This window comes from Paroedura picta, chromosome 8 (assembly GCF_049243985.1).
Source record: "Paroedura picta isolate Pp20150507F chromosome 8, Ppicta_v3.0, whole genome shotgun sequence".
Taxonomy (NCBI): domain Eukaryota; kingdom Metazoa; phylum Chordata; class Lepidosauria; order Squamata; family Gekkonidae; genus Paroedura; species Paroedura picta.
Window position 1 is genome coordinate 12,145,659 of NC_135376.1, and position 22,369 is coordinate 12,168,027.

The 22,369-nt window shown below is 44.5% G+C and overlaps 1 protein-coding gene and 1 long non-coding RNA gene across 12 annotated transcripts in view; one reads left to right on the forward strand and one right to left on the reverse strand.

The window, feature by feature from the left end:
• NLGN1 (neuroligin 1) overlaps positions 1–22,369 on the reverse strand; it is a 692,408-nt gene that overhangs the window by 229,191 nt on the left and 440,848 nt on the right. The gene's annotated exons all lie outside the window — the stretch shown is intronic.
• On the forward strand, positions 7,583–22,340 carry LOC143842970 (uncharacterized). The gene is made up of 3 exons (XR_013233412.1): positions 7,583–7,850; positions 8,373–8,469; positions 22,276–22,340. It is a non-coding gene; the product is annotated as an uncharacterized LOC143842970 (long non-coding RNA).

Genomic DNA, 22,369 nt, shown 5'->3' on the forward strand with positions numbered 1-22,369 from the left:
CATATAGAATTCTTGAGTTTAAGCATGGGGGGTGGGGGCAGACTGGTATGTCCTGATGGGAAATAGACAGTTCAGACTCTGGGGTGTGAAAAGGTTGATAAGGGAGGGGGAGAGGATGGTGCCCTATAATGTTATCCCTCAGCTAAGTCCTTGAAGACACAGCCTGTCATTGACTGCAGGACTGAACTGGTGGGTCAGCTCCAGGACACCTGCCTATCTCTTGGGAGAAGGGAATCATGCATCATGATGGTGGGTGGGCTTAAAAGAAGAACAGAAAAACCAAACATCTTTCAGAATCAGACCAAGGTTCAGCTAATACATCACCCTGTCTAGGCAGATGTCCTTGAGACCCTTAGAAGAGGAACCAGCAGGGCTGTTTTTACGTCCTTATGAAGTCTTTTTAGGCAGTGGTCCCCAACCTTTTTATCACCGGGAACCACTCAACGCCAGGGACCACTCAACGCCTTTTACTGAAGCCCGGTGTGGGGGGGGGTAGTTTACTCCTCTACTCTCAACCACTGCCCTAACGCTCTCTGATCGATATGGTAATGTTTAAACATCCCTTCAAAATAAGATACAGACACGCCACAACAATGAACATAAGGAACATTTTATTTTCATGGAAATTTTAACTCATGACAATGACAAATCAATGGGAACCCTGAGCTTGTTTCTCTGCAACGAGATAGTCCCATCTGGGAGTGATGGGAGACAAGGACACCCGAAGTGTGTTGTAAAGGGCCGGGGGGGGGTGAAGTAAAGGGCCGGGGGGGGGGAGGTGTCCTTCGTGGTCCACCTCCAATTAGTCAAAGGACCACATGTGGTCCGCGGCCCACAGGTTGTGGATCGCTATTGTAGAGGATAGCAAAGGCAAACCACCTCTGCCTAATCCAGGGATTCCCAAACAGGGGTGCAGGGATACCCAGGGATGACAGGATTGTTTTGACTCAGCTAATACTGGTCTGCACTTTGCTTCTGTAGCCCATTTCCGTAATTTTTAAAAGATGATGTTTTGTACAAGGACCCAGCTTCATTGGCAATTAGAACAAATGTAAACCTCTTCAGCTTGTATAAACAGGTGAAGTGAGGATTTTTGTTTCACTATTAACTACTTGACATTTATTTACTTTGCATTTCATCAACCATTTTTTTGTCTCTCATATCCCAGAGAATCCTTCTGGGAGATATGCATTTTCTGCTAGAGACTAAACCATGCTTAATGTTTCTCAACAGCAGTCTATAGCTTTTTGGTATTTATGACCCAAATAAGCTTTCATAAGGAACATGACTATTCTCTACAAGCCAGAAGAGGCTGAAGAAGACACTGAGGAGAAGGAGGAGGAGAAGGAGGAGGAGGAGGAAACCATTATGGTATTGGTTCTTATATGCCGCTTTTCTCTACCTGGAGTTTCAAAGTGGCTTACAATCCCCTTCCTTTTCCTCTCCCAACAACAGACACCCTATGAGGTGGGTGAGGCTGAGAGAGCCCTGATATCACTGCTTGGTCAGAACAGCTTAATCAGTGCCATGTGGAGCCCAAGGTCACCCAGCTGGCTACATGTGGGAGAGGAGTGGGGAATCAAACCCTGCTTGCCAGATTAGAAGTCCACACTCCTAACCACTCCACAACGCTGCCTCTCTTATATATATGTGACTGTTGCCCAGGTTTTCTCCAGGATCTCTCCCGAGTGAAATTTCATCCATGTACACACTGACATATAATGCTGATGCCAACCAACTTGATAAGTTTATTCATGGGGATTAATCTTGAAGAATGAATAAACATTAGCAATTTCTTAAAGATGTTTATATCCCACATCCCAAGAGTTATAAGTGTGTGTATGTGTGTAAAGTGCCATCATGTCACGGTTTGGAATGATATTACAAAAAGAAAATGTTTCATTCCTTGAACTATATGTATGTCAAATTTTTGCTCTGTACATGTTGTTGGAATACATTTCTACCAGTGACTGAGGCCAAAGTTTACATAGACAGACACACAAGCAGGCTGGCAGGCAGGCAGATAGATAGAAGAAGAGTTGGGTCTTATGTGCCACTTTTCTCTACCCATATGAGTCTCAAAGCAGCTTACATTTGCCTTCTCTTTCCTCTTTCCACAACAGACACCCTGGGAGGTAGAATAAGAAAAGTTGGATCTTATATGCCACTTTTCCCTACCCGAGGGAATCTCAAAGCGGCTTACAGTCGCCTTTCCTCTCCCTACAACAGACACCCTGTGAGCCCTGATATTACTGCTCGGTCAGAACAGCTTTATCAGTGCTGTGGGGAGCCCAAGGTCACTCAGCTGGTTGCATGTGGGGGAGTGAGGAATCAAACCCGGCTCACTAGATTAGAAGTCTGCACTCCCAGCCACTATACCAAGCTGGCTCTCCATAGAAAGACAGATATTATGGGTGGAAAGAATGAGGAAAAATATCTCTCTGTGTTCCCTCCCTCATAAGAATTAATTTTACAGGAAAAAGGTTCCGAACAGGCAAAGACAGTCACGGGCCATAATTAAATGACATGAGTCCTTATTGCCCCATGTGATGGTGGCCACTAATTTAGAAGGCTCCAGAAAAGGATTCAGGCAAATCTATGGAAGTTAGGCGTCACAATAACTTGGTAGCTAAATAAAGCCATTTGCTCTCCACCAGGACCACCCTGAAGAATTTCGTTCTCCAAGATGATTTTGACCACATTATATGGTTGTATGGCAATTATCACCTGGGAGGTATTATCTGATGCAGTAGCAGCTCAGCTCCATTGTCCCTCTCTGAAATGCACCTTTTCTTCATAATAACTTCTCATGAGCCAGCCAGCTGGATATCAGGCTGAACGGCTTCTGGGAAAGATGGCTGCTAATGTGCTTTTTAAAACTGCGACTGCGTGGCATTTTTAAAATTCATTTATATATATATTTGAATCCCGGTATTAAATTGGACAATCTGAAGTTTTGAAAGTGACCGTGGAGGAATCTTGTAGGGAAAAGAAATGATTATTCTTCCTCCATAAAGTATCATGCCATTGTTCTTGTCAAGTGTCCCTGCAGCCCATCTCCTTAGAATTTCCACAAATTGTACTATGGCATTCTTGTCTTGAAGCACCAGTACAATTTCATGTCTCTTTTGGAAAGCTGAGCTTTTCAAAGGGATATTGTTAACCGGTACCTGAAGGGATGTTTTTATGAGGCTGTGATTCATCATGGAACTCCTAATATGTGCATTAAGTATCTTGTGTACAACAATTGGTATGTAGTTGATAGAAAAATATGATATTGAATACAACAACCAACCAAAGTGCTTTGAATGAAGGATGGATGGTCACTGTAGCAAAGAGTTACTATAAACAATCTTGTTGCTCTTTAGGTCATTCTATTGCTGACCAAAATGGCGACCCTTTCAAACAAGTTACAAGCTGCCGCTTTAGGATGCTTTGGGCTGATCCTGCGTTGAGCAGGGGGTTGGACTAGATGGCCTGTATGGCCCCTTCCAACTCTATGATTCTGTAAGTGCCGACGATGGATTCTTTATGGAGATACAATTAACAGTTTAGGCTGTGGCATTCAAATTTCATGTACAAATTGAGCAACTATAAGGACTGACCATAGACTGAAAAACAAGATAGCCCCTATGTTAATCCTCTCATGACAGTTAGAGCAGTTTCCCAGTGGATCGGGCTTCCTTGGGAGGTGGGGGATTCTCCTTCTTTGGAAGTTGTTAAACAGAGGCTAGATATCCATCTGACAGAAATGCTGATTCAGTCAATTTAGGCAGATTGTGAGTGGGTGGGCAGGAAGTGATGTGTCAGAGCTTGGATCTTCTGGCCCTTTCTTGCATGCCGATCACTACTTTGGAGTCAGGAGGTGAATTTCTCCAAGGCAAGATTGGGCAGGGATTCTGGTTTTCCTGTGGGGGCATCATCTGGACATGGAATTGAGGTCACTGTGGGTGGGCAGGTAGTTGTTAATTTCCTGCATTATGCAGGGGGTTGGACTAGATAACCCTGGAGGCCCCTTCCATGTATGTGAAATGGTAATTTATACATATCTGAGCATTTACTGGGAAAAATAATCTACTACAGTAGCTAATATTACAACTTTCTGGGATGATTAAGATCACAACATTTGTTCCAGATGTTATCATGTCTGTAATTAGCTATAATCCTAATATAAATTATTTAGCCAAGTTCTCTGAACGGTGAGGTAGTAAAACACCTGATTAATAATTAGAATGAGTAAAATTGCAAAGGCTTAAAAGAAGAATGGCTTATATTGTATTAAATATGCTAGTCTCGTTGTAATGGGCATTATATGTTGGTCATTTGTGAGTTATCAGTGATTCATAAAGATTTACCCCCACTAAGAGACAGAATTCTGGGTTTGGTGGAATTTCTGTCTGATACAGACATCCAAGTCTTTTCTTACTTTGATGTTACGACAGTGCTCTGAAGAAGAAGAAAAGCAAAACCAATCTCTTTGAAAATGCAAAATCTTGTTTTCCTTGGCTCCCTCTTCTTTCCTTCTTCTCCCTTTGTTCCCTTTCTGATGTTCCACGTGGAATTTTCAAACTTGCAAAGGCAAAATGAGATGTTTTGTTTGGGAATGATAATAATAATAATAATTAAACAGACTGTTGTGCCCCCTAAGAGATGTCTGTGGAATGACTTTCAAAGGCAAACGGAGGCCCTGTTTGGATTCAGCCATGGTGACCATCACCTTGGGGGCCTTGATATTCTCTATGTGTATCTGCCAGGTTGATTTGACCTCAGTGGCTTATTTGTTATAAATTTTTAAAAGAAAGCTTAGTGGAAACTGTTGCTTTTTTGTCCCTCCCTTTGACAGCGAAGATTTCAGGAAAAAATGTTTTGGCTCTGTCCCACAAATCTCTCTGCCAGCCAAAGTCCCTTTCATTTCCAGTGGGCTTAAGCGGCTAAATTCACAACTCCTCAGTGCACTGGCCATGAAACATTCCTGCGAGAAGCCGGTAATTCACAAGGACTTGGAAGATTATAGCAGCATATAAACTCCTCCATCGGTTCTATATCTTGATTGGTTTCACTATTTTTATCCTGCTTTTCTTCTTCCCAGTGGAGACCCAAACTCATTTATAAAAATATGAAAATACAAGTTATGAAAATGCAAGTTAAATAAACAGAAAGAAATACAGTACACTACATCCGGATTTAGTCCTGTACCAGCAGGCCTAGCTCACTCAGGCTTTGAACACTGAAGTGTAAGGAACAAAGGTTCTTTGGTTCTTGGTCCTTGGCTCATACTTAAGTCTCATGCCTCGGACCACATTACACTAAATATTCACAGATAGAAGGGGAACAAGAGCTCAGACCAGATCTTATTCATCACCCATAGATGTAGTCCTCCAATTATTTTACAATTATGCAACTCTCGTATAACATCTATTGTATCAAATGGCTTCATGGTTTACTAGGTCAGTCAGTGGAAGCCTTACTTGGCCTCTTTAATCTGCAAGAGATGGGGAATGCATGCTGGAAATTCCACTCACATGCCTCTGACTTCCTTGCATAGTTAGTGCAAAGGGGGAATTGTGCTACTTTGGGAACTGCAGGATCTTTAACAGTCTAAAGTCCTCAGAAAATGTCCAAGCTAACCATCCTCTGGAAGCCACCCCAAACATCACTTACTCCATTATAAATAAACAGGAAATGGTTCCTGGCCCTTCTAGGGAAAACCTCAGTGGTTGCCAATCACTTGCTTGTGTAGAAGAGGCCATTTGGTTTACACATTACTCAGAAGTCATAATCTAGATTTTCAGGGGCTCTAAAACCATTAAGATACTGGCCACCTTGAAATTTGTTATTCTTATATTCCCCATTTCTCCATTCTTATATTCCACATAGACCCAAGCTACTGCATAGAAGGTTCCCAGATTCCCTACCCAGGCACTGACCAGACCCACAGCTGCTTGGCCACAATAATGCTGTCCAGCAAGTGTCTTCCAACCATACTAGATTGGCAAATGAGCTCAGTGCCACTAAATCAATAACAGCCCTGTACATGGCAAAGGCAAGTCCTCTGTTCTATCACAGCAGATTGATGAAGACGATGTGAGCCATTCACTCATGCCTGACACTTGGTGATCCTATGCGTCAGCTACAGATTAGAGTCAGGCATTAACCAAGAGGCATCACTTGGTACATTAGTCTGCCATGGAAGTCTGCTATGTGACCTTGGGTTAAAGAAGAAGAGTTGGTTCTTATATGCTGTTTTTATCTACTAGAAGGAGTCCCGAAGTGGCTTATATTTGCCTTCCCTTCCTCTCCCCACAACAGACACCCTGTGAGGGAGGTGAGGCCAAGAGAGCCCTGAGATTACTGAAGAGGAAGGAGAAGGAGAAGAAGGAGAAGAGTTGGTTCTTATTTGCCACTTTTTTCTACCCGAAGGAGTCTCAAAGTGGCTTACATTCGCCTTCCCTTTCCTCTCCCCGCAACAGACACCCTGTGAGGGAGGTGAGGCTGAGAGAGCCCTGATATTACTGCTCGGTCATAACAGCTTTATCAGTGCTGTCATGAGCCTAAGGTCACCCAGCTGGCTACACGTGGAGGAGAAGCCGGGAAATATCTGGAGATATTGGGGGTGAAGATTGAGGATGGTGAAGTATGGGGAGGGGAGGGACTTCAATGCCATAAAGTCCACTTTCCAACTCACCCTATTTCCCCCAGGTGAACTTATCTCACTCACTTGCAGATAAATTGCAATCCCAGGAGATTAAGAGGCTTCATGATATATTAACAGTGCCAACGAGATACACCCATCTGTTGAAGTTGATGAGCCTAGAAGAGGGGAACTTTGCTTAGGACTGTACAATAAGTGCTACTCTGGATGCGAAAATCGGGTCACGTGGAAGTTCAAAGCGTGGGGAGAAACTTGAACCGGAGACAAACTTGGAGCCTTCGGGCCTATGAGCCATGGAGTCACATACATAGAATCATAGATTCATAGAGTTGGAAGGGGCCCTACAGGCCATCTAGTCCAACCCCCTGCTCAACGCAGCATCAACCCAAAGCATCCTAAAGCATCCAAGAAAAGTGTGTATCCAACCTTTGCTTGAAGACTGCCAGTGAGGGGGAGCTCACCACCTCCTTAGGCAGCCTATTCCACTGCTGAACTACTGACTGTGAAATTTTTTCCCCTGAGATCTAGCCTATATCGTTGTACTTGTAGTTTAAACCCATTACTGTGCGTCCTCTCCTCTTATGGCTACAAGTTGCAAGGTACCCTTTTTTTTGTTTTTTTCCAGAACGAGGCGGGTTATGCATCTCCAAAACTGGTGGCCTCGTCGAGGTAGTTGACATTCCTTCTGAGTAAGCGGAGAAACACGTTTTTGAAGGGTGAATAAATAAGGGGGCTTTGTAGGGAGAGAGAGAGAGAGAGAAAAATTAAGGGGGGAGGGCTTTCAAGCAGAACAGAAACAAACATGGCCGAGACAAAGGGAGGCTTTCATATGCTACCATTTCGTGGCTTTTCAACGAGTATCAATGCAGAGAGCCGTTCCTTTCACTCAGTAAACAGAGGGACCTTTGCTGAACTGATAGTGAGTCAGAACCCGTCAACAGAAAAACCGCCTCGGGTCACATGACCACCAAGAACTGTTGTTGCCATAGCAACGGCACTATGACAAATTAGTCCTGTCTCTGCTAAGCATTCTGTTTGCCTAGATGTCTTAGAAGGTGCCGCATGCACTTATTTATTTATTTCCCCCCCAAGCATTTGTTTTCCTCTTGGCTTGGCTTTCTCTTCCTCTTCCCCCTCCCTCCCTCCCTCCCTCCCCACACCTCATCTCCCGAGCTCGTAACCCGATGGAACTTATTCGGTAGGTTGGCTGACATTTCGCTGTGTCGCCCCAAAAGACTTCTGGCCCCAGACCCATCGATTCCTTCTCTGGTCGGGATGGGATCTGTGACTCCCGGCTATTTCATTTAGAATCGTCGAAGGGTTTGGAGGGCTGCTTATATATTTAAAGCACATTGGAACGCCGCCGCATGTGCATCCTGACAAGGTCTGGCTCCTTGTTTTCAAAGCTCCTCCAACAGAGGTTAATATGGATTTATTTCAGGTCTAGTTATTTTCATATTGGTTAATAATTGAGATAAACTGCTCAACTTTCCAGCGCCAGAAGGGAGAAGTTACTGGGAATAGAGGCAGCAGAGCTTATAATAACCTAAGCAGTTTCTTATAAATTAATACATCTAGAAGATTTCTTTTTTTGCCTCGCTTTTTTCACAATACACAGGATTTTTCTTAGTATGGTCTTTTTCTTTCTTTCTTTCTTTCTTTCTTTCTTTCTTTCTTTCTTTCTTTCTTTCTTTCTTTCTTTCTTTTTTTTTTTACATAGATGAATATGACCGTTTCCAATAGATGAAGAATCCTCCGTGTTCCTTTTTTTGTGAATAACGATAGGAACTCTTAAGGATTATTTTTTATGAAATCAGGTAATTCTCATATGACATCTAACAAGTGAGCAAATATATTTGGGCTTAAGCTTTAATTGCCAAGTTGCAGAGATGGGCCTGGCTATCTAGTAGGATTATCACTATTACCAGAGTATTGCTACCAACATCCCAGAACTAATGGCAACATTTCTGTGTCACATGGGTAGTTCTTAGACACATTGCTTCCTGTGGGAAGATTTGTACTCTTTGGGGGGAGGAGAGTTCCACCTCCCCTCCAGTAAGCTGGGGATGGGGAGGTGGGGCCTGGCACCAAGGGAGCTCTGCCTCCACTGGGCAGGGGTCTGACACCCCTACAATCTATGCATGGCTATCCCACCTTTTCCCCAAGGAATATAAGGCGAGGGGGTAGAAGATTTTCCCCACTTTCTCCTCCTAGTAGGCTATACTGAGAGAGATTGACTGGCTGATGTTATCCAGGTGTGCAATTTATTTTTTATCCATCCAGCTGTTGACAAAAAGTGCTGATAGACAAGGACTTCAGCAGAATTCCCCTCTTCTTAATAGCCTTTCCCAACCCCTGGTTGTCTGATGCTGCAGAACCTCCATGTACAAAAGACTACACATTTGGGAGGCTGCAATGAGAGGTGGGGGAAAGAGGCATTCGCAAAAGGGCTGCCAACCTCCAGGTAGGGCCTGAAGATCTCCTGCTATTACAACAGCTCTCTAGATAATGAAGACTAGTTTCCCTGGAGAAAGTCATTGCTCAATGGCATTGTACCCAGATGACCTCTTTCTCCTCTCCAAGCCCCACCATCCCCGGGTCCGCCCACAAATCTCCAGGAATGATCCAGTTTATTTATTTTTGTATGTATATGTTGCCCTTCCCCAAGGGCTCAGGGAATCAGATTTGCATTAAAAGTCTCCAGTTGCGGGGAGAAGCAAAGTGTGTTGCTATTGACTGCTGAATACAGATGTTGGTCATTTGTCCTGGGAGGTCAGCTTACTGGTGACATTTGTAAGTCTCAAGCCTGGCGGAATAATTCTGTCTTACAGGCCCTGCAGAACTGCTTAAGGTCCTGCAGGGTCCTGATCTCACTGGGGAGAGCATGTCACCAGGTCAATGCCAGAGCGGAAAACGCCCCAGCCATGGTTGAGGCCAATATGACTTCTATGGGGCTGGGGATCTTGAACATATATTGTGTGATCGATCATCAATTTCCTTTGGGGGACATAGAGGAGAAAGTGTTTTGTAAGTTGTGGGGGTTTTATAGCTGGCTTGGAGCCATATTTCCATAAATCTAGGGGAGAAGGCAGTTTTTCAGGTACAAAGGTCCCAGACCTTTTTACGGCAGGGGTAGTCAAACTGTGGCCCTCCAGATGTCCACGTACTTCAATCCCCATGAGCCCCTGCCAGCAAACGCTGGCAGGGGCTCACAGGAATTGTAGGCCATGGACATCTGGAAAGCTGCAGTTTGGTTTAGGTCCTTAAAGGTAAAAACCAGAACTTGGATCTTGATTTGGGATCTTCAACCTGGAACAAGTGCAGCTGGGAGTTAAGAGGTAGGCAACCAAAATTTATAGAGTTCTGCTGACAAAAGAGGAAGAAGGGGAAACTTCTGAATGTGCATCTTTATGCACTGATGATCTTTGACCCAACTTTCTAACAAATTGCTGAACTCAGCTCCAAATGCAAATGGTACATTCTTCACACATGTTTAATGATGGAATGTCCTGTAAATGATCTTTTATCAGGATCACCTTTACTGCACAGTTGTGAGGACAAACCGTGAAAGATCTGCTAAGGACTCAGCATACCAATTTGACAACTGGGATTTAGAGCATTAAAATTCTCTTTCGTTGTGGCTCACAACTCTCAAATACCACAGGGAGGCATGAACTCCAATGTTGGAGCCAAATTGAACCTAATGGCTTTGGGAGAAAAAAAATGCTAATAGCAATTGCCCAGGAAAGGGGATCTTAAATGAACTCTGCAGAAGCACTGAGGAATAAGACCCAAGGCTTTCCCCTACAGGCTTTTCTAATTTGAATTACTATTTGCAGTCTACATTTTAGGATGGTGGAGTGTGGCCTTCTAGCACAAGTAACTTACTGTGCAAGCGCATAGCTGCTTGACAGAGTCCTTAGAGACAAATGTCAAAAGACATGTTGTTGTTGTTATGTGCGAAGTCGTGTCCGACCCATCGCGACCCCATGGACAATGATCCTCCAGGCCTTCCTGTCCTCTACCATTCCCCGGAGTCCATTTAAGTTTGCACCTACTGCTTCAGTGACTCCATCCAGCCACCTCATTCTCTGTCGTCCCCTTCTTCTTTTGCCCTCGATCGCTCCCAGCATTAGGCTCTTCTCCAGGGAGTCCTTCCTTCTCATGAGGTGGCCAAAATATTTGAGTTTCATCTTCAGGATCTGGCCTTCTAAAGAGCAGTCAGGGCTGATCTCCTCTAGGACTGACCGGTTTGTTCGCCTTGCAGTCCAAGGGACTCGCAAGAGTCTTCTCCAGCACCAGAGTTCAAAAGCCTCCATTCTTTGACGCTCGGCCTTCCTTATGGTCCAACTTTCGCAGCCATACATTGCAACTGGGAAGACCATAGCCTTGACTAAACGCACTTTTGTTGGAAGGGTGATGTCTCTGCTTTTTAGGATGCTGTCTAGATTTGCCATAGCTTTCCTCCCCAGGAGCAAGCGTCTTTTAATTTCTTTGCTGCAGTCCCCATCTGCAGTGATCTTGGAGCCCAGGAAAATAAAATCTGTCACTATCTCCATTTCTTCCCCTTCTATTTGCCAGGAATTGAGAGGGCCGGATGCCATGATCTTTGTTTTCTTGATGTTGAGTTTCAAGCCAACTTTTGCACTCTCCTCCTTCACCCGCATCAACAGGATCTTTAGTTCCTCTTCACTTTCTGCCATTAGAGTGGTATCATCTGCATATCTGAGGTTGTTGATATTTCTCCCTGCAATCTTGATCCCAATTTGTGACTCCTCTAATCCCGCATTTCTCATGATGTGCTCTGCATACAAGTTAAATAGGCAAGGCGACAGTATACAGCCTTGCCGAACTCCTTTCTCAATTTTGAACCAGTCAGTGATTCCATGTTCAGTTCTCACTGTTGCTTCTTGACCTGCATATAAATTTCTCAAGAGACAAATAAGATGCTCTGGTATTCCCATCTCTTTAAGAACTTGCCACAATTTGTTGTGCTCCACACAATCAAAGGCTTTAGCATAGTCAATGAAGCAGAAGTAGACGTTCTTCTGGTACTCCCTAGCTTTCTCCATGATCCAGCGTATGTTGGCAATTTGATCTCTAGTTCCTCTGCCTCTTCGAAATCCTGCCTGTACTTCTGGAAGTTCTCGGTCCACATATTGCTGGAGCCTAGCTTGTAGGATTTTGAGCATAACTTTGCTAGCATGAGAAATTAGTGCAATGGTGCGGTAGTTTGAACATTCTTTGGCATTGCCCTTCTTTGGGATTGGAATGTAAACTGACCTTTTCCAATCCTGTGGCCATTGTTGAGTTTTCCAAATTTGCTGGCATATTGAGTGTAGCACTTTTACTGCATCGTCCTTTAAGATTTTGAATAGTTCAACTGGAATGCTGTCACTACCACTAGCTTTATTGTTGCTCAGACTTCCTAAGGCCCATTTGACTTCACATTCCAGGATGTCTGGCTCCAGGTCAGTAACTACCCCATTGTGGTCATCAGGGATGTTAAGCTCGCTCTTGTATAGTTCTTCTGTATAATTTTGCCACCTTTGTTTAATCTCTTCTGCTTCTGTGAGGTCCCTACCATTTTGGTCCCTTATCATACCCACCTTTGCATGAAACGTTCTCTTCATATCTCCAATTTTCTTGAAAAGATCTCTGGTCCTCCCCATTCTATTGTTTTCTTCTATTTGTTTGCACTGTTCATTTAAGAAGGCATTCTTATCTCTTCTAGCTTTTCTCTGGAATTCTGCATTCAATTGGGTGTATCTTTCTCTTTCTCCCTTGCCTTTCACTTCCCTTCTCTCCTTAGCTATTTGTAAAGCTTCCTCAGACAGCCATTTTGATTTCTTGCATTTCTTTTTCTTTGGGATGGTTTTAGTTGCTACCTCTTGTACAATGTTGCGAACCTCCGTCCATAGTTCTTCAGGCACTCTGTCTATCAGATCTAATTCCTTAAATCTATTTGTCACCTCCACTGTGTATTCGTCGGGGATATGATTTAATTCATACCTGAGTGGCCTAGTGCTTTTCCCTACTTTCTTCAATTTAAGCCTAAATTTTGCAACAAGAAGCTCATGATCTGAACCACAATCAGCTCCTGGTCTTGTTTTTATTGACTGGATAGAACTTTTCCATCTTTGGCTGCAGAGCACATAGTCAATCTGATTTCTGTGTTGACCGTCTGGTGATGTCCATGTGTAGAGTCGTCTCTTGGGTTGTTGGAAAAGAGTGTTTGCTATGACCATTGTATTCTCTTGACAAAATTCTACCAGCCTGTGCCCTGCTTCATTTTGTACTCCAAGGCCAAACTTGCCTGTTATCCCGGTTATCTTTTGGCTTCCTACTTTAGCATTCCAATCCCCCATGATGATAAGCACATCATTTTTGGGCGTTGCTTCTAGAAGGTGTTGTAGGGCTTCATAGAACTGATCAACTTCATCCTCTTCAGCAGCAGTGGTTGGGGCGTAGACCTGGATCACTGTGATGTTGAATGGTTTGCCTTGGATTCGAACTGAGATCATTCTGTCATTTTGGGGATTGTATCCCAAGACTGCTTTTCCTACTCTCTTATTGATTATGAAGGCTACTCCATTTCTTCTGCGAGATTCTTGTCCACAGTAGTATACCTGATGGTCATCTGAATTAAATTCACCCATTCCTGTCCATTTTAGTTCACTGATTCCTAAAATGTCGATGTTCAGTCTTCTCATTTCTTGTTTAACCACGTCCAGCTTGCCTTGATTCATGGTATGCCTATTGGAACTGTCCATAGAGTTTTCATGGCAAAGATACTGGAGTGGTTTGCCATTTCCTTCTCCAGTGGATCACCTTTTGTCAGAGCTCTCAGCTATGACCTGTCCGTCTTGGGTGGCCCTGCACGGTATAGCTCATAGCTTCACTGAACTACGCAAGCCCCCTTGCCACAACAAGGCAGCGATCCTTGAAGGGGGTCAAAAGACATAAAGGTGATCAAATTAAGACTTCCCCTGGCCATCATGTTTATATCAAAATTCCGTTTTGTTCTCTGGAGAAAGCCATGCCAATTAAAATGGCATATAACCCATATGAGTTTGTAGTGTAGGGATGCCTTCTGTATGAGAAGACACACACAATATTTTAAGAAATCCCACTCTCTTGCCTTCTTCATAAATGGTCACATCTGACTGATCCTAAACTAGGTATATCAGGCAAATCATACAATTGCTGTCCACTTGGCCAAATATGAGGATTAAATGCATTGTTTTAGTTGAGTACGCGATGTGAAATTTGCACCCTAAATCTCAGACTCCCCAGATGACTATAAAAAGGGTCTAGTGTGCTTTTAACTCAAATCCAGATGTTTCAGGATGCAGATATGAATCGAGAGTTAAAAATGTCATTAGGATTTGGCTAGAATGTAGGGCAACCCCCTTCCATCCATGATTCCCAAAGATTCCGAGTTATCAAAGTTCAAATCTATGTAGGAAACATTCTTCATTCAGTTATTGAAATAGTACTAGTCTGTCATAGCCGTCCAAAGTTTCAATCAAAGAACTTAGGGCAACATATGGATTCCTTCCTTCCTCCCTCCCACCCTCCCTCCCTCCCTCCCTCCCTACCTACCTACCTACCTTACTCTTTCTCAGAGGCTCAGGATAGCTAACAGAAAAGTTCAAGATATATAGTAAAATCAAATATTAAGTGTCCAAATTCTAAAATTAATATTTTAAAAATTAAATAATTAACCCAGTTGGTTCAAAGCCTACGGCTGCCTCCTCTTTATGAGGAACTTTCAAATGGCTGCTGAATTGAGAGGACCACACAGAGGCTGTCTTGGTGCTATTTCTAGGCCTCAGCCATAGGCCTGGTAGAATAGCTTCACTTTTCAGGCCCTGCAGAACTGTTAAGGCAAAGCATTCCACCAGGCTGGGGATAGGCCTGTCAACCCCTGGGTGGGTGGGGGAATACCCTGCCCCAAGCTCCCTGAGGATCACAACCATGATGATGTCACTTCCAAGGAAAATCCAGAAGCAATGGCGGTAGCTCTAGGTATCACCAGAAAATCCAGCAATTCTAAGAGCTACCACTGTTGCTTTGGGATTTTCCCTAGAGGTGACATTATCATGCTTAGGTTTACCAGCTCTGGGTTGGGAAATATCAGACTTTGGAGATGGAACAAGTAGTGGGCAGGATTTCGGGCAGGTAAGAACCTCAGTGGAGTATAATGCTATGGAGTCCATCCTCCAAAGCAACCATTTTCTTCAGGGGAACTAATCTCTTTAATCTGGAGATAAACTGTAATTCCAGGGGATCCCCAGGTCCCACCTGGGGCCTGGCATCTCTAACATGCTCACAGTCCTGGCCACCTCCACCACATCCCTGCAGCAAACCCTCTTGCTGGTTGCCAGGTATAACTCACAACCACAGCCCTGTTAGAAGGACAAAGGATGATTCTCCCAAGGTCATCATGCAAGATATGCAGCACTTGAACTCAGAATTATCTGGTCATAGGCTGCTACTCTAACCACCGTGCCAAACTTCATCTCTGCAGAAGCAATTATTTCAAGGCACGGATCACTTACATTTAATCTCTGGCAAACGTATCCTGTTTTGTGTTCCTGTGTCAGTGTGAGGAACTATATTTCTGGAGTTTGTGTGTGTGTGTATGTGGGGGGGGGGAATTCCCTATAGACCTCTTCACCGATTAACAGGTACTCAAGCTTCACAGTGGCATTAACCGAAACCGAGGCGTGCATGTCAAGGGGGGAGAAGGGAGCTAAGTGTGGTGAGCCTCTCTTAATTAGAATATTTTAATGAAAAAATTGCATTGACATTTGTGCCGTGGTGGCTAAAAATAGTATTTTATTGCTTTAGACAGATCTGGGTCTTCATTCTAAAACGGATACCTACTTGAGCAAACCTTTCATATGCAAATACTTTCTTTTGCAGTACACGGAGGCGGCTCTTAAGAGGAACTTTACCATGGCATTCAGGATCAGATTCCTAGATTGGGGGGGGGGGGCTTCCAAATTGTAAAGTTTTGGTTTGTTGGTTTAACAATACTTTAAAAAAAAACTCCTTCTGCCATCACGTTACTGTCTTTCCACCTGAAGGCATTCAAGGCAGTGTACATAAAAAAATAAACAAAGCTTACAGGGGAAATGCTGTGCTTGGTGACATGGAAATAGTCATGGACATGATGTCCATGCGTCCTGCTCCCCTGCCTCCCTAAGCACAGCATAAGAGGCAGGGAAGCAGCTGTAGCAGCAGCCCCAGCAACAGTGGTGAAGGAGGGGGCAGAGCAAGCGGGGCTCCCCCTATCCCTCCGGTGGCCCCTGGCATGGCGGCTGTCAGTGAGTGTTACATTCTCATAGATTATGTCTTCCATATAATCTGCGACAATCTGATTTCAGGACTCCCTCCCCCCCCCCCGAAAAAAAAAAGATCCTTTAAAATAAGCCCACAGTGTGAAGCTATTCACTTGATGAAGCTCCCTTATCCCATAAAGTCAGATCCTAGCTCTGTTTTCCTCAGCGTTATCTGCTCTGAGCATCAGTGACTCTGCAGGGCCACAAATAGAGAAAGACCTTTCCCAATGCCTGTGACTTGTTTTTTTTTTTTTTTTTTTGAGCAAGTGCTGCCAAGTGATGACTTTTTGCATACCAAGTCTTTGCTAGACGTAGAGTTGCCGACTCCAGAAATTCCTGGAAATTGTGAAATGGAGGCTCAGGACAGTGGGCCTTGGGGAGGAACTCAGAGGGGTATAATGTTGTGCAGTCCCCCATCCTACAGGAGAATTGTACTCTGGAGATCAGCCATAATTCCAGGCCCTCTCCAGGCCCCACATGGAAGATGGTAACCCTAGCTATCCCCCGCAGCTCTGGCCCACCCCCATAGCTGTTAAAATAAGAGCCGAAGGACTGATGTGAGAAACGGTGTGATTAGGTTCTCTCACATCACTTAGTTAAGATTGCTTTAAAGCAAATGAGCAGCTCCTTGTAACTGCTTTGAAGGCCGGGTAGGAGCCAGTGGTAGAGCCTTTGCTCTTCATACAGAAGGTCCTGGTTCCAGGCCCTGGGATCTCCAACAAAAGAAGGGTGAAGTAATAGATCCTATAAAACAGTGGTCCCCAACCTTTCTGAGGCTGGGGACCGGCAAGGCAACTATCCCGCCTGCGCATCATGCATGTGCGGCCGAAATCACGCATGCGCAAAAGTGCCGGGCATGCGCGATTTCGGCCGCGCATGCGCAGTCCGCGGCACGGCCCTGATTCCCTTTCCCCGCCCTCCCGCAGTAAGAAGCTTCCCGGGCCGCAAGCTTGCGGCCTGGGAAGTTTTTTACTGCGGGGGGGGGGGGGAGAGGGAGTCGCGGCCCGGCGCCATGGCCTTCGCGGCCCGGCACCGGGCCGCAGGTTGGGAACAATGCTATAAAACTCCCGGATCCTGAAAGAGCAGGCAGTCCTGAACTTGAGAGGCCACACGTCAGATACAAAACGAGATGTGTTCAAGACTCCTTGCACCACAAATGTTTTAATACAAGTATCATGAGACTTTTAGTAAAAAGGTAAAGGTATCCCCTGTGCAAGCACCGAGTCATGTCTGACCTTTGGGGTGACACCCTCTAGTGTTTTCATGGCAGACTCAATATGGGGTGGTTTGCCAGTGCCTTCCCCAGTCATTACCGTTTACCCCCCAGCAAGCTGGGGACTCATTTTACCAACCTCAGAAGGATGGAAGGCTGAGTCAACCTTGAGTGGGCTGCTGGGATCGAACTCCCAGCCGCATGGGCAGAGCTTCAGACAGCATGTCTGCTGCCTTACCACTCTGCGCCACAAGAGGCTCTTACAACATTCACCTTACATCCTGGCTAGTCTCCATCTTTATGTCTAACAATGAAGTGTGATCTTCATCTGCCGATCCCTAACTCTATTCTCACACAAAAAAATATTTTTCTGCAAACCTGGGGCATGGGCGGGGGGAGGGAGAGAGAGATGCATGCGGTGTCCAGTCTAACTTGTGGCCAAGGCAATGATATACCCCATTGATCTGATGCCTCCTGCACATCCCATTCTGGAGGAGGTACCGCAAGCGACTGGAAGCCATATGTGGCTCTCTCAACCATGACAATGGAACAAATACTTGGGAAACTGTTTAGGCAGTCTTGCCAGGTGAAAATGAGCATAACAGAATGAGTGTACAAAATGAATCCTGCTCACATAGCCAAGCGAGAAGAAAAGCAGCCAGAGACGGAGGCTGCAGAGGATCAGCTGCCAGCTAAAAATTCCAGATTTGCTACTAAACATTACCACCTCTGACCATCCAAAACTAAGCAGAATTATACTCTTGTAAGTCCAGTGAAGTCAATGGGCTTAGCAAGATGTAACTTTGTTTAGTGGCCCACTGTTAAGAAGTGGGGGACTCAAGCACTAGGAACAGATTTTACGGTCTAGTTATTGTCTAGTGACCAGAATGTGTTTAGCTATATTTTATATTTATAATTTTGTATTTGTAATGTAGAAGAAGAAGAAGAAGAAGAAGAGTTGGTTCTTATATGCCAGTTTTCCCTACCCAAAGGAAGCTCAAAGCGGCTTACAGTCGCCTTCCCATTCCTCTCCCCACAACAGACACCCTGTGAGGGAGGTGAGGCTGAGAGAGCCCTGAGATTACTGAAGAAGAAGAGTTGGTTCTTATATGCCACTTTTCTCTACTCGAAGGAGTCTCAAAGCGGCTTACATTCACCTTCCCTTCCTCTCCCCACAACAGACACCCTGTGAGGTGGGTGAGGCTGAGAGAGCCCTGATATCACTGCCAGGTCAGAACAGCTTTATCAGTGCCGTGGCTAGCCCAAGGTCACCCAGCTGGCTGCATGTGGGGGAGTGCAGAATCGAACCTGGCATGCCAGATTAGAAGTCCGCACTCCTAACCACTACACCAAACTGGCTCTCTTGTTGTTGTTGTTGATGTTGTTGTTGTTGTTAATGTTGTTGTTATTTCAATTTATTGCCCATCACTCCCAAATGGCTTGTGGTGGGTTACCATCCTCTGAATAAAATCCCAATAAAACCTCCATTAAAACCCCAGACATAAAACAAACATAGATCCAGTAATCACAGCACAAAAAGGAGATACAGAGGAAAAAAACAATTAGAAGCACTAACAATTCTCCCAATTAAAATCTCACAGAGGGGTGCAGGTCTTATTTTATGATGGGTGGCATAAAAATGGAAATAGTAATATTAATAATAATAATTTCTTCAGCCCCGGAAATAAACCGTATCTACAGGATAATTTTTGGAAGCCTGCACATTTTTAGAAAGGTGGCTTATGAAAACAGAATTGGATTTTACATGCCCTCAAAGGGCTGGCCTTCTTCAGCCCACATACTCATTAAAATTGGAATAAAAAAACGAAGGCAGCATTCAGTTTGACAGATTGCGCCTCTGTAGCAGCCTCACCGAATAATGATTTCAGACAAATGACACCATTTGCGACGGAGGCAATGATGCACTTGGAACAAACTAACCCAGGACCGACCAAGGGCGGCACAGGGACTTAATCGGTTTTATAAGCAATTGATGGAAATGCCGTTCGTTGTTGAGGACGGCACATGGAAAATCTTTTCGATAATTAGTTTCTCTTATCAGTGAGGTTGGCCTAGCTATTTGGTTTCAAGTCTACCTATTTGGCACTGAACTTTGCCATGCTAGAAAGGGGATGGGAAACCACCATACAGAAAGGGATTTCGAACAGGAAGAAAATCTTATATCATCGGACATGATGACATGGACTCATTAGGATCTCCTGTAGCACTGCCAGGAAGTAAACTTGCAACCGGTTATCTTTCTAATAAGCACAAAATATCAGACTTTGTAGAATGGGGCTACCCCAGTTCCCTCTCTTGCTATGGCCTAAATACCCACACATTTTGCTCCTGGACGTCCGTAAACCCCTTAGGAGCAGTACAGGGAGCAAACTGAAGAATCGGAAGGAATTGTTAATCCCTTCTTCCGTAAATGGACGTGTCCCTATTTGTATATCACGTAGACTGACCTGATATGTGCTTATTCTGCCATAACTGAGTCCAAAGGGACTTTCTTCCATGTGCAACAAACTGAACAGAATTTGTAGAGGACCAAGTGGGGAAGGGCTGCAGTTCGGAGACTGAACATTTGACTAAATGCAGAATGTCCCAGGATGAAGTCCCAGCATCTCCAGTTTAAAGGATCTAGGAGTAGGTGATGTGAAAGACCTCTGTCTGAGCCCTTAGAGAATGACTGACTATGCAAGGAAGGTTAATGTCCTCAGATGGGGACCTGGAAACCCTATAAAGCTCTCTCCTCCAAAGGGAGCCAACCCAGTAGGGTTGCCAGGTCTCTGATGGCCATCAGCCGTGGATGGGGGTGGGGGTAGGGCTTCCTGGTTGAGGTTGGAAGGCTCCTGGAAATTTGGGGATGGAGCCTGGAGAGGACAGGGACTTCAGTGGGGCACCATGCCATAGAATCCACCCTCCAAAGCATTCAGTTTCTCCAGAGGAACTGATCTCTGTAGTCTGGAGATGAACTGTAATTCCAAGGGATCCCCAGATCCCACCTGGACATTGACACCCCTAGAATGCATAGAGCAATGGCTCATATCCCTGTATGAGGACCGACAGAGCTTCCCATGTGATTCCTCTCTCCCATTTCATTTCACTCCTGGATGAGTGGAAAACACACAGCATACCAGAATAAATAAGGGTCACAGAATAGAGTTCTGCAGACTGTTTCTTTGCATGGAAATATGATTCCTCAGTCTTTCTGTGGCCTGAAATAGGAAAAATATATTCCACTCTGTCTCCTGCTGTGTGCATGCAGAACTATTACGCAGGCTCTAACCCAACGTATGAAGAGGTATAAAAAAGGAGTTAAATAAATGGAAGGACTGAGCAAAAGAGACCTAGCTGGGTTAAAGAACTTTGAAAGCAAAGACTATGACCTTGAATCTGCCCTTAAGAAGGTTCGTGACCTTAAAAGGGGGTACAGAATGAAGAGTTCAGTAGGTTAAACAGCTTAATCTAAGGGAGACCAGATAGATGAAACTTTCTTATCCAATCCTATACTGAAGGTTTGAGTAAAAGTGTTCAAATTGCATGCCCAAATTAAGTTATACAACCAGAAGCCTGTGGCAAATGTCAGCATTTGGGGTCATTGTGGCGCTGCGGCACCCATTATGTTATTTCAGCTGCAGAACAGAAATCCTGGCACAGCCCTGAGAGATAAGGAATGGCAGAGGTAGATAATTTCCAGCAGGAACAGATATTGCCCTGGCCTCTCTGACCACAAAGACCAGCCTAGCAGGTGGCATCTCTGCGAGCCAGCCACTGTGAATTGTTCTATGGCTTGGGTGGACTGTCTGCCAAGGAGAACACAAGAAAGAATAGTCCACATTTTGGAGAAGACACCTGCACTCCTTGTAATATCAGCCAATCAGGCATCATTTTCATTCTGAACCGGGTGGATCTTGTGTGGACATGATGTTCAAGCATAAGTTGAGGTCCAAGAGGGTTGGAACAACTAAACTCAAACTATGTGTACTGCAAATCACAAGGTAAAGGCAAACCTTCTCCCAAGGTTGATAAATTCCTGGCACAACTCTGGCTTCCGTTTCTTTAAATCAGGGGTAGTCAAACTGTGGCCCTCCAGATGTCCATGGACTACAATTCCCAGGAGCCCCTGCCAGCATTTGCTGGCAGGGGCTTCTAGGAACTGTAGTCCATGGACATCTGGAGGGCCACAGTTTGACTACCCCTGCCTTAAATGATTATATGCAGATTACATTCTCAAAGTTTAGGAAGCTTTGAGTTGTTCCATGTATGTAATTCATGGTACAGCTCAGGGAGCCAAAGACCATGCTGATATCACCAAGGCCATGATGGAGCAATATATTCAGAAGCAGGCTTGTAACAACCTGAATTTTCAAGCAGAAGGAAGGGGGAGGGTATATGTAGGGGTGGGGAGAAATGGCTCAGTTTCCAAACTTAAAGAAGGAGTACTTCCGCCCACTGTAAATAAGAAGATATCAGGGAGGTAACACCCAGAAGCAAAGGCTTTCTCCCAGATTATTACCCTGCCTAGTAAGATAATTTGAAAGTGGGATGGGGGGAAGAGCAGGAAGAAGGAACACAAACAAACATGACATAAACCAAAGCCAATACTGTGCATGGCAAATTCTGGTTTGGATGGGAAGGAGAAAGATGGGAGACCTGAAGGCCATGCTCCACGCAGACTAATTTGGATGGGGAAAACATTAGTCAGTTGTCATAGCCCACCAGCTTCAGGGACATTTGGAGGCAGAACAAAACAAGTCTTGATGCTATAGTCTGTATAATGTTCCATGTAAGTTATATAATGTTCAGTGTAAACTGCCAGAGCTGCAAAGAAATGGGCGGTATAGAAATATAAATGAATGAATGAATGAATGAATGAATGAATGAATGAATGAATGAATGAATGAATGAGATGTGTGCAAGTCCCCTGTTCATTCCTTTCTGGGGATTTTTGTCAGTCCAGACTTTCTGTTTTATGCTGCTGCTTTCATTTGCAATCCATATGCATACAGTATGGGTTTCATATGTCATTTTCCATGGACCATATATGATCAAAGTGTGAAGCTGACACACCAATGGCAATGAAAAAGGTGCATGGCTGTACCGGCAGAAGGTGATGAAGGAAAGAGACAATGGGGTCAAAACAAGGAA